The 12,495-nt window shown below is 37.9% G+C and overlaps 1 protein-coding gene across 9 annotated transcripts in view; it reads left to right on the forward strand.

Moving 5' to 3' along the window:
• The window catches only part of ZNF385B (zinc finger protein 385B), a 372,985-nt gene that overhangs the window by 310,681 nt on the left and 49,809 nt on the right, over positions 1-12,495 (forward strand). The window lies entirely within an intron of this gene.

Here is a 12,495-nt window from a genome sequence, read left to right on the forward strand (position 1 = left end):
TTTTCAGTTAGTTTTATTACTGTTTTCAAATTATCTACACGCAGTGCAACTCCTTGTTTCCTGTGCTGAAGTGGACATCTCCCCTCTCCCGTCCAGTATACCATGTATGGCATGTGTGCTAAGTTGTTTCAGTCATGTCTGACTTTTTGCACCCTAGGACCATAGCCACCAGGCTCCTCTGTCCATGGGATTCTCCAGGCAAGAATATGGAGCGGGTTGCCATGCCCAATCCAGGGATCAAACCAGTGTCTTTTATGTCTCCTGCATTGGCAGGCGGATTCTTTACCGCTAGCGCCACCTGGGAAGCACAGACTCTAGTTAAAATTAGCCTGGAGATAAAGTTGTGCTAATTTATACTTGTAATCTCCAAATAGTTTCCTTTTTTATCTTTAACAGTGCCCACTGCATATTCTCTGAAATGTAGCTTTCATTATCTCTGACCTGTGAACTTGAGGTGACCTGGTTTTTGCTCTGGAAAGAAATAACATTCTATATTATTTGAGAGACACGTATGGAATCCTTTTTTTGTGATGATTTATTTGTTCATATCATGAATTTTTGGCTTTTTTTTTATACCATTTGAGAGGAATGGGAAAGAATAGATTTATTAAAGGAGACTTAGGTTATTCATTAGTTTTGTAAATTAAATCATGTATGCCAAAAAAATACCCTATATGCACTTTTAAACTAAAAATACCAACAATCTCTTTTAAAGATCTAATTTATACATTTACACAGATGGTCATAGAAAGGGGTATTCACTAACATCTGTAAATGTTTGGGAAATGATGGATGTCTCTATTTGTACAATGTCAAAAAGAATTACTGAATGTGCAGATATAGATTAAAAAATACAAAATTTGAATATCTGAAAGGCATTCTTTTCAAGGTAGTTTTCTGAAGATCTAGACATTGAATAATTGTTTTTTGCATAAATTTCCATTTTTATAAATGCAGTAAATTCTTATTAATTTGGACAACACTAATTAGGGATTTGTGATAATTCAGGTACGGGCTAAATTGTACTTTTGTTTGGTCTAAATTTGTTCTTCAAAGATAATGCAAATGAGTATTACAAAGAAGGATGAAGCATAGAGATTTAGAATACCAATAGAACCAATTCTTCTGTGATTATGTAAGCACTTTAAGGGCACTGATTAAAATGCAAACAATGATATAATTTAAAATAATTCTTATATACTTTAACACATCACCTAAGAATCTCTGATAGCTAACAGCATTTCTTCCAAAATGTTCAACTTTTCAATTTTTTTTTTTACCATTCATTATGCCCTTTACCCAGATTATTCCACATTGTTGAGGTTTTTCCAAAATTATAATCATCTAGTAATACCTAATCCCATTCTCTTTTATTAAAAGCAAATGATATTTCTATGACTTGGTTAGTATTTTCCCAGGAACTCTTTTGAGTCAAGTGTTTGAACTTACAGGGTATCTAGGTTTTATAGTTCAGACCAAACAAGCATTGTTTTGAAGGATGACTTATCCAATTTAGTTACCTGCACTGATCAAATTGAATGAATGATCCATAAGTCACTGATTTTGTGTTCTGACCTGGGGCAATCTTGATAGACAAGTGAGTGAGCCACTGTATATAAGAATTGTCTTTCCAATAATTGTGGAATTAGTCTGTTTGGAATCTGTTCATCCCACAATGAGGTGGATCAAGCAGCCAGATCCCAAAAATCATACCAACTGGTAACCCCTGCTTCGGTCCACGGTTTCTCACCATAGGCAGAAATCAGTCAGGAATTTGAAATAAGTTCGGTTCAATTCAGCCACTCAGTCGTGTCCAACTCTTTGCAGCCCCATATATGGCAGCACACCAGGCCTCCCTGTCCAACACCAACTCCCAGAGCCTGCTAAACTCATGTCCATTGATTCGGTGATGCCATCCAACCATCTCATCCTCTCTTGTCCCCTTCTCCTCCCGCCTTCAATCTTTCCCAGCATCAGGGTCTTTACCAATGAGTCAGTTCTTCACATCAGGTGGCCAAAGGATTGTAGTTTCAGCTTCAGCATCAGTCCTTCCAATGAATATTCAGGACTGATTTCCTTTAGCTTGAACTGGCTGGATCTCCTTGCAGTCCAAGGGACTCTCAAGAGTCTTCTTCAACACCACAGTTCAAAAGCATCAACTCTTCGGCGTTCAGCTTTCTTTATAGTCCAACTCTCGCATCCATACATGACCACTGGAAAAAACCATAGCCTTGACTAGACGGACCTTTTATGGCAAAGTAATGTCTCTGCTTTTTAATATGCTATCTAGGTTGGTCATAGCTTTTCTTCTAAGAAGCAAGCGTCTTTTAATTTCATGGCTGCAGTCACCATCTGCAGTGATTTTGGAGTTCAAAAAAATAAAGTCTGTCACTGGTTCCATTGTTTCCTCATCTATTTGCCATGAAGTGGTGGGACCAGATGCCATGATCTTAATTTTCTGAATGTTCAGTTTTAACTGAAGTATGTAGGAGATACTTATTTGATTATGACCACTCCTGATACCAAAAATCTTTACTCTCTTAGTCACTTAACATTCTCAGAATTCAGGTTTCTAACCAGTATTCACCTCTTTAGTCCAGCTTTTATTACTCACCCCATTGTTGGCCAGCCTTCAGCCACAATGGCTTTCTTTCATTTTGATAAAGCTGCAAAGCTACTTCTTCACCCTTCCTTTTGGCCTAACATTAATGAAAGTTAATGTCTAGTTGTGGAAAACAATTATTATAAAATTTAATAATGTTTAAGTTGTGAGCAGTACTATAGAGAAAAGCATCCAGAAAGTTAAGATGTGACCTAATCTGGGGGATCATGAAGGCTCCTTAAGAATATAGTATTTGGGCTGTGTTCTTCAAGGTAAATAGGGATTAACTAGGAAAAGAGATAGGATTATAGGCATGTGCAAAAAGACAGCACTATGCTTCTACTCCAGCCACACTCTCTTTCAGTCCCTCCGAGAAAAACAAAGAGCCAGCTACCAAATGAAACTAGAGGTAGGTAGGGAGTAAGACATAGAGGTCTTGAATGTGATGATTTTAGATTTTAAACCAAGAACAGTGAAAAGATGTCAAGAATTTTAAACAGAGGAATGATATGTTAAGATTTGCATTTTTTTGATGTTTGCATAATACCCTTTTTATTTATTTTTTTATTCGTAATTATTTTATTTTATTTTTAAACTTTAAAATATTGTATTAGTTTTGCCAAATATTGAAATGAATCTGCCACAGGTATACATGTGTTCCCCATCCTGAACCCTCCTCCCTCCTCCCTCCCCATACCATCCCTCTGGGTTGTCCCAGTGCACCAGCCCCAAGCATCCAGTATCGTGCATCAAACCTGGACTGGAGACCCTAATTTGCATTTTTAAAATATCACTTTGGCCACTATGTGGAGAATAGATCATAAGTGAGCAGGAAGGGGCCTTTGGGCGATCACTAAAGAGGCTGTTGCAGTAGTCCAGATAAAAGATAATGGCAGTTGGGACCAAGGTGGTTGTCCTTGTTCAGTCACTCAGTCATGTCTAACTCTTTGCGACCCCATGGACTGCAGCATGCCAGGCTTCCCTGTCCTTCACATCTCTCGGAATTTGCTCAATCTCATGTCCATTGGGTAGGTGATGCCATCCAACCATCTCATCCTCTGTTGCCCCCTTCTCCTCTTGCCTTCAGCCTTTTCCAGCTTCAGGGTCTTTTTCTATGAGTTTGCTCTTTGCATCAGGTAGCCAAAGTATTGCAACTTCAGCTTCAGCATCAGTCCTTCCAATGAATATTCAGGACTGATTTCCTTTAGAATGGACTGGTTTGATCTCCTTGCAGTCCAAGGGACTCTCAAGAGTCTTCTCCAACACCACAGTTCAAAAGCATCAATTCTTCGGTGCTCAGCCTTTGTTATTGTCCAACTCTTACATACATACATGACTACTGGAAAAACCATAACTTTGATTATATGGACTTTTGTAGGCAAAGTAATGTCTCTGGTTTTTAATATACTTTATAGGCTTGTCATTGCTTTTCTACCAAGTTGTGGCATGATTGTATTTGACATATTAAGAATTGTCTTGATTAGACAAGTATTGAGGAGGTAAAATCTATAGGACTTAGTGATTAAACATGGAGTGGAGATAGAGTGTGACAATGAGAATGAACCCTAGGTTTGGCTCCTACAAAACATGTAGAGTGGTGCCATTAGCAGAAAAGGAATGCTAGAAGGAGTAGGTGATTTTGGCAATAAAGCAGAAACAAATGATACAAGGAGTTTGATTTTGAACTTATGTCTAAGGTGCTTTGAGATATCCAGGTGGATATGATGAATCTAGAGCTCAGGAGAGCAATCTGGACCAGAAAGGTAGAAACCAGGAAATTATTGGTGTAGATCTAGGTGCCTGGGAAAGTTGTGTGGGTAAAACTGAATGGAATTAGACAGTAAAGTTTGGAATGAGAAGACAAGAAGGCTTAAAACTGAGCTTTGGGGTATAATAACAATTGAATGACTGGACAGGGGAAGATGAGCCTGCAAATCGTTCTGAAATGTAGATGAGGGAACACCAAACAAAGAAAGAGCTAAGTCAAAAGTGCCTTCCAGAAGTGAGAGATCAGGAGGGTCATGGATCACTGGTTGATCAAGCCAGATGAGGAATAAACAATGTTCTTGGTTTAGGACTCAGGGCACTGGTGTCTTCGTGATGTCTGTTTCAGTGGATTGAGGTGGACTAGATTAGAGAAGAGAAATTGGAGATGCACCTACAATTAATTGAACAGATTTGTCTGCAAAAGGAAGCCAAAAGTTTGAAAAGCTCATGTTGAAAGTCGGTTGAGGGACAGTCTCTTCTGGGTTGGAGAGATCAGGCCTTGTTTAAAAATAAAGATTTGGTTTGGGAAGGGGGAGTCCAGTATAAATGTTAAAAAGGAGAAGGGGTGATAGACATTGAGGAAGGCAAAAGGAAACAGAATATATAGACAGAGACTTGCCTTGATAGGAGGAATAGCTCCTTCTCTATTAAAGCTCTGACTGTTGGTTTATAGAACCTCCTGAGATTTGAAATCTGTGTGTTTAGGAACCCCATTTGTCTTTGACTTGCTGTGATAAGAACCTTCTAGTTACTCTACTGTCTTTTTTTTTTTTTTTTTCTTTTCCTAGGTCTTAGCTGGATCAGATTGTGCTAGAACAAAAGCCCTCAGTGGCTTCTCATTAGCTACCTAATTAAGTATGGTATTTGTTAGCTACCTTCCTACTATCTAGTATTTAAGACCCAAATAATAAGGCACTTGTCCTTCTAATAATTTTCCATTCCTGTTCCACACACATTGCACTCAAACTGAATTATTCACATTTCCCTAAACAAAAATTGATTTTTCCATGTATTTCTTTCCTTATAGCTTTATTATTAGTAGTATATATCTCTTGTCTTGGGAATTCTTTCCATTATTGAAGGCCCATTTCAAAACTCTTTCTTTTTGCAAATTTTCATACCATTTTATTAAGCCCCAGGAAAAGGTATGTGCACATTTTGTTGCCTGATTCCCAGAAATAGGTTTAGGAAAACAGATAATTATAATATATCCATAATGACAAATTAGGGTATGGAAAATAATTAGGAAATTTTTAAATGTCTGGTTTGATTCAATTAAAGCATTTTAAAATCATTTCTAGTTATAAAAAGAAGAAAAATAATCTTTTGAAGCATCTAATGCCTATTTTTGCATCATGAGTGACAGGACAACTTTGAAAAGCAACCTATATATCTGTAAATAAGGTACAGTTGAGATATCAATTCAGTTCACTCACTCAGTGGTGTCCGACTCTTTGAAACCTGTGGACTGCAGCAACCCAGGCTTCTCTGTCCATCACCAACTCATGAAACTTGCTCAAACTCGTCCATCAAGTCAGTGATGCCATCTAGCCATCTCATCCTCTATCGTCCCCTTCCCCTCCTGCCCTCAATCTTTCTGAGCATTGGGGTCTTTTCCAGTGAGTCAGTTCTTTGCAGCACCTGGCCAAAGTATTGGAGTTTCAGCTTCAGCATCAGTCCTTCCAATGAATATTCAGGACTGATTTCCTTTAGAATGGACTGGCTGGATCTCCTTGCAGTCCAAGGTACTCTCAAGAGTCTTGTCCAACACCACAGTTCAAAAGCATCAATTCTTCAGTGCTCAGCTTTCTTTATAGTCCAACTGTCACATCCATACATGACTACTGGAAAAACCATAGCCTTGACTAGATGGACCTTTGTCAGCAAAGTAATGTCTCTGCTTTTTAATATGCTGTCTAGGTTGATCATAACTTTTCTTCCAAGGAGCAAGTGTCTTTTAATTTCATGGCTACAGTCACCATCTGCAGTGATTTTGGAACCCCAAAACATAAAGTTTGTCACTGTTTCCATTGTGTCCCCATATATTTGCCATAAAGTGACAGGACCAGATGCCATGATTTTAGTTTTCTGAATGTTGAGCTTTAGCCAGCTTTTTACTCTCTTCTTTCACTTTCATCAAGAGGCTCTTTAGTCTCTCTTCACTTTCTGTCAAAAGGGTGGGGTCATCTGCATATCTGAGGTTACTGATATTTCTCCTGGCAGTCTTGATTCCAGCTTGTGCTTCATCCAGCCCAACATTTCACATGATATACTCTGCATATAAGTTAAATAAGTAGGGTGACAATATACAGGCTTGACATACTCCTTTCCTGATTTGGAACCAGTCTGTTGTTCTATGTCCAGTTCTAACTGTTGCTTCTTGACCCACATACAGATTTCTCAGGAGGCAGGTAAGGTGGTCTGGTATTCCTATCACTTCCCACAGTTTGTTGTGATCTACACAGTCAAAGGCCTTGGTGTAGTCAATAAAGCAGAAGTAGATGTTTTTTTGGAACTCTCTTGCTTTTTTGATGATCCAACCCATGTTGGCAATTTGCTCTCTGGTTCCTCTGCCTTTTCTAAACCCAGCTTGAACATCTGGAAGTTCATGATTCATGTACTGTTGAAGCCTGGCTTGGAGAATTTTGAGCATTACTTTGCTAGCATGTGAGATGAATGCAATTGTGCGGTAGTTTGAACATTCTTTGGCATTGCCTTTCTTTGGGAATTGTAAACTAAAATGAACTGGCATGGGTGAATTTAACTCAGATGACCATTATATCTACTACTGTGGCAGGAATCCCTTAGAAGAAATGGAGTAGCCCTCATAGTCAACAAAAGAGTCCAAAATGCAATACTTGCGTGCAGTCGCAAAAACAACAGAATGATCTTTGTTCATTTCCAAAGCAAGCCATTCAGTATCACAGTTCAGTTCAGTTCCGTTCAGTCACTCAGTCGTGTCCGACTTTTTGTGACCCTATGAATCACGGCATTCCAGGCCTCCCTGTCTGTCACCAACTCCCAGAGTTTACTCAAACTCATGTCCATCAAGTCGGTGATGCCATCCAGCCATCTCATCCTCTTGTCATCCCCTAATCCAAGTCTATTCCCCAACGACTAATGCCAAAGAAGCTGAACAATTCTTGAAGACCTACAGACCTTCTAGAACTAATACCCAAAAAAGATGTCCTTTTCATTATAGGGGACCAGAATTCAAAAGTAGGAAATCAAGAGATACCTGGAGTAACAGGCAAATTTTGCCTTGGAGTACAAAATGAAGCATGGCAAAGCCTAACAGAGTTTTGCCAAGAGAATGCACTGGTCGTAGCAAACACCCTGTTGCAACAACACAAGCGAAGACTCTACACATAGACATCACCAGATGGTCAACACTGAAATCAGATTGATTATATTCTTTGCAGCCAAAGATGGAGAAGCTCTATACAGTCAGCAAAAACAAGACCAGGAGCTGACTGTGGCTCAGATCATGAACTTCTTATTGCCAAATTCAGACTTAAATTGAAGAAAGTGGGGAAAACCACAAGACCATTCTTGTATGACCTAAATCAAATCCCCTACAATTATACAGTGGAAGTGACAAGTAGATTCAAGGGATTAGATCTGATAGAATGACTGAAGAATTATGGACAGAGGTTCTTGACTTTGCTCAAGAGGAAGTGATCAAGACCATCCCCAAGATAAAGAAATGCAAAAAGGCAAAATGGTTGTCTGAGGAGGCCTTACAAATAGCTGTGGAAAGAAGAGAAGCGAAAGGCAAAGGAAAAAAGGGAAGATATACCCATCTGAATGCAGAGTTCCAAAGAATAGCCAGGAGAGATAAGAAAGACTTCCTCAGTGATCAATGCAAAGAAATAGAGGAAAACAATAGAATGGGATAGACTAGAGATCTCTTCAAGAAAATTAATGATTCCAAGGGAACATTTCATGCAAAGATGGGCACAATGAAGGACAGAAATGGTATGGACCTACCAGAAGCAGGGTTATTAAGAAGAGGTGGCAAGAATAAACAGAAGAACTATACAAAAAAGATCTTCATGACCCAGATAACCACAGTGGTGTGATAACTCCCTTAGAGACAGACATCCTGGAATGAGGAGTCAAGTGGGGCTTAGGAAGCATCACTACAGACAAAGCTAGTGGAGGTGATGGAATTCCAGCTGAGCTATGTCAAATCCTAGAAGACAATGCTGTGAAAGTGCTGCACTCAATATACCAGCAAATTTAGAAAACTCAACAGTGGCCATAGGACTGGAAAAGGTCAGTTTTCCTCCCAATCCCAAAGAAAGGGAAGGCCAAATATCAGTTGAGATATATTATGGTTCATTCATATAATGGGGTAAATATACACACTTATTTTAAAAATTAGAAAACTTTCTAATTAATGACTTTTTAAAAAATCTCTAAGATATATTGCTAAATAGAAAAAACAAAATGCAAAACAACATATGTGGTGTGTAGGCATTTGTCTAGAAATAGAAGAAAGGAAAAATACATACATATATATTTTCTTGATAGGCATGTCAGTTATCTCTGGCAGGATACACAAAGTGACAGCAATTAATTGCTAAGTCTGAAAGGTAGACTTTTCACTGTGTAGGTTCTTTTGTTTTATACTTTTCAACTGTGTGATTATACTACTTGGATAAAAAATAGATACAATTTAAATTTAAAAAAATAAAGTAATAGCTAATTGGACAAAAATGAAATTCAGTAGAAATCATGGCTGATTCAAGTTCAAAGAATGCAGATATTCCAAAATATTGTAACTATTGATTGAAAAGAATAGAAAATCATCCTTTTAAAGCCTTTCTGATACTATATATATATATATAATATTCAATTCAGAACTTTTTATTGAGTCTATACTATGTAGACAGCATATTCAAAAGCAGAGACATTACTTTGTCAACAAAGGTCCATCTAGTCAAGGCTATGGTTTTTCCAGTGGTTATGTATGGATGTGAGAGTTGGACTATAAAGAGGGCTGAGAGCAGAAGAATTGATACTTTTGAACTGTGGTGTTGGAGAAGACTCTTGAGAGTCCCTTGGACTGCAAGGAGATCCAACCAGTCCATCGTAAGGGAAATCAGTCCTTGGTGTTCATTGGAAGGACTGATGTTGAAGCTGAAACTCCAATATTTTGGCCACCTGATGCAAAGAGCTGACTCATTTGAAAAGACCCTGATGCAGGGAAAGATTGAGGGCAGGAGAAGAAGGGGATGACAGAGGATGAGATGGTTGGATGGCATCACCAACTCAATGGACATGGGTTTGGGTGGACTCCGGGAGTTGGTGATAGACAGGGAGGCCTGGTGTGCTGTGGTTCATGGGGTCGCAAAGAGTTGGATACGACTGAGCGACTGAACTGAACTGAACTGATATCATGTAATAGGTGCTTCAGAAGATTTAAAGATGAGTAAGACATGGTTCACGTTGATCTTATCATATATGAACGACTTTTGTTGTGATTCTTATTGGTGAGCAAAACTTTTAAAACAATATTGCATGACATCAAAAATGAAAGGCCACTTAGCATTCATTGATTATATTGAAATATTTTGGTATTTATCAATGAATCAAAAGTATGGGCATTTTTATTTTAGTTTTTGCTCTGGCAAACCAGTTTCTTATATGTGAGGAAGGTTGACCAGCTTAATCTGGAGTAGCAACTTCTGGCTCAATCTGATACTTTAATGTAAAAATAGCATTAACATGACTCAGGTTAGCTAAGTGACTACTAAAGATGTACAGTTTTATTATTTTCTCTTACTTGTATTTGTATGTTTTGAAAATGGTATGGTATTAATCTTAATATTTACATATTTTACTTAATTTTAAATTATAAAATGTCTACTGGGCTTTAAAAATTGGCTTAATGCTTTGGGGTAGGGGTTTTACAAAAACCTATTTTGTAAAAGAGGTTTTCAATGACTAATGCTTGCTAAATAAATAATATATGAAACATATTATAAAACATGACTAAAGCCATTCTTCAGCCAATTTTCCAAGCATAGCACTTTCAAACTTATTTTCCCACTTTTGTCTACATTAAGGATATTATATACCAAATATAAGGAGACACATTGCAAATCCTAATTTTAGGTTTATTTTGTATCATTTATGTAAATTTCTTTAATATGTAAATGGAAGTAAATGTAATACCTTCTAGACTGATTAAAAATTAATGTGTGGAAGCCTGGGAGCCTAATTTAAAGGACCATCAGAAGACTTGAATTAGTTAGCTGTAGAGTCACAGCTTTAATGCGGAGACTTGAATTATATTGCATTACTTATCACTGAGTAACAAAAATCACTCTTAGAAAGCACACAATGGCAATCCATTTCCCCACTGAAAGATAGCAGCACTCTCAAACCCTTTAGGAACTTGGGATGTAACTCTGAAATCACTGTAAACTCTTCTTTATATTTCAAGGTAGTAGAAAATTATTAACTAAAATGTGTCAGTTTAATATAGAATTTGAAATTAGTTTGAGAGAAGTGGATAATTTTGAGAGCTTTGGGGTAAATCATAAAATAAGATACTCAAGAATAGTAAGTAATTATTAGTAAATCCTTAATGTTTTATATCATATTATAAAGATAGAAGATGATATCCATGTATTTCGTAAAAATTCTAAGATTTAGAAGTTCTAACAGATGAGGTCCTCTATGCAAAAGTCTTTGAGACAATTAGGTATTTTCATAAATTATAAATGTTCCCGTTATTACATATTCAAGATTATGTTCATATACAGAGAGCTAATTTTCTCATTTGAGTATAATAACTTATAGAATATGCTTCATCAGTATTCTGTGTGAAGTTCATGATTTACTCCCCTTATGATTTAGAAGAGAGGTTAAAGGCATATTTTCCCTGTGTTCATTTACTTCCATCTTGCCTTAGTTAAACCCTAGTGCACATACTAGGAGTTGGCACACACCTTATCATTAAATTGACTCAAATGTTGACCCCCAGCCCAAAATACAAAGTAAATAAACCTTTCAAAAATTGTAAATGAATCAGAGAGGTAAGCAGCCTTATTTTCTTAGGGTAAGCATCTCAGATACTTTTTGCTTAATTCTTAACTAAATTGTGATGATGTTAAAGAAATCGTGACATTAAATAAGACTCATTTTATTATCCATTATCTATATTGAAAAAAATTACCTAAACCTATTTCCAGGGCTTCCTGGTATCTCAGACAGTAAAAAATCCACCTGCAATGCAGGAGACCTGGGTTCAATCCCTAGGTTCGGAAGATCCCATGAGAAGGAAATGGCAACCCAGTCCAGTATTATTGCCTGGAGAATCCCATGGACAGAGGAGCCTGGCAGACTACAGTCCATTGGGGTCACAAAGAGTCAGACACAACTGAGCAACTAACACTTTCATTTTCACTTAAAACCTATTTCCATTAGGTTGATGGAGGGAAAAAAATCTTTTTCAAAATACAGTCTCTACAAGTGTACCCCAGTGTTCACTGCAGCACTGTTTACAATAGCCAGGACAGGAAGCAACCTGATTCGTCCATCATAAGACGAATGGATAAGAAAGCTGTGGTGCATATACAAAATGGAGTATTCAGTTCAGTTCAGTTGAGTAGCACAGTCGTGTCCGATTCTTTGCGACTCCATGAACTGCAGCACGCCAGGCCTCCCTATCCATCACCAGCTCCTGGAGTTCATCCAAACTCATGTCCATCGAGTCGACAATGCCATTCAAACATCTCATCCTCTGTCATCCCCTTCTCCTCCTGCCCGCAATCCCTACCAGCATCAGAGTCTTTTCCAATGAGTCAGCTCTTCGCATGAGGTGGCCAAAGTATTGCAGTTTCAGCTTTAGCATCAGTCCTTCCAAAGAACACCCAGGACTGATCTCCTTTAGGATGGACTGGTTGGATCTCCTTACAGTCCAAGGGACTCTCAAGAGTCTTCTCCAACACCACAGTTCAAAAGCATCAATTCTTCAGCACTCAGCTTTCTTCATAGTCCAAGTTTCACATCCATACCTGACCACTGGAAAAACCATAGGCTTGACCAGATGGACCTTTGTTGGCAAAGTAATGTCTCTGCTTTTGAATATGCTATCTAGGTTGGTCATAACT

Source organism: Bos javanicus, chromosome 2 (genome assembly GCF_032452875.1).
Source record: "Bos javanicus breed banteng chromosome 2, ARS-OSU_banteng_1.0, whole genome shotgun sequence".
Taxonomy (NCBI): Eukaryota; Metazoa; Chordata; class Mammalia; order Artiodactyla; family Bovidae; genus Bos; species Bos javanicus.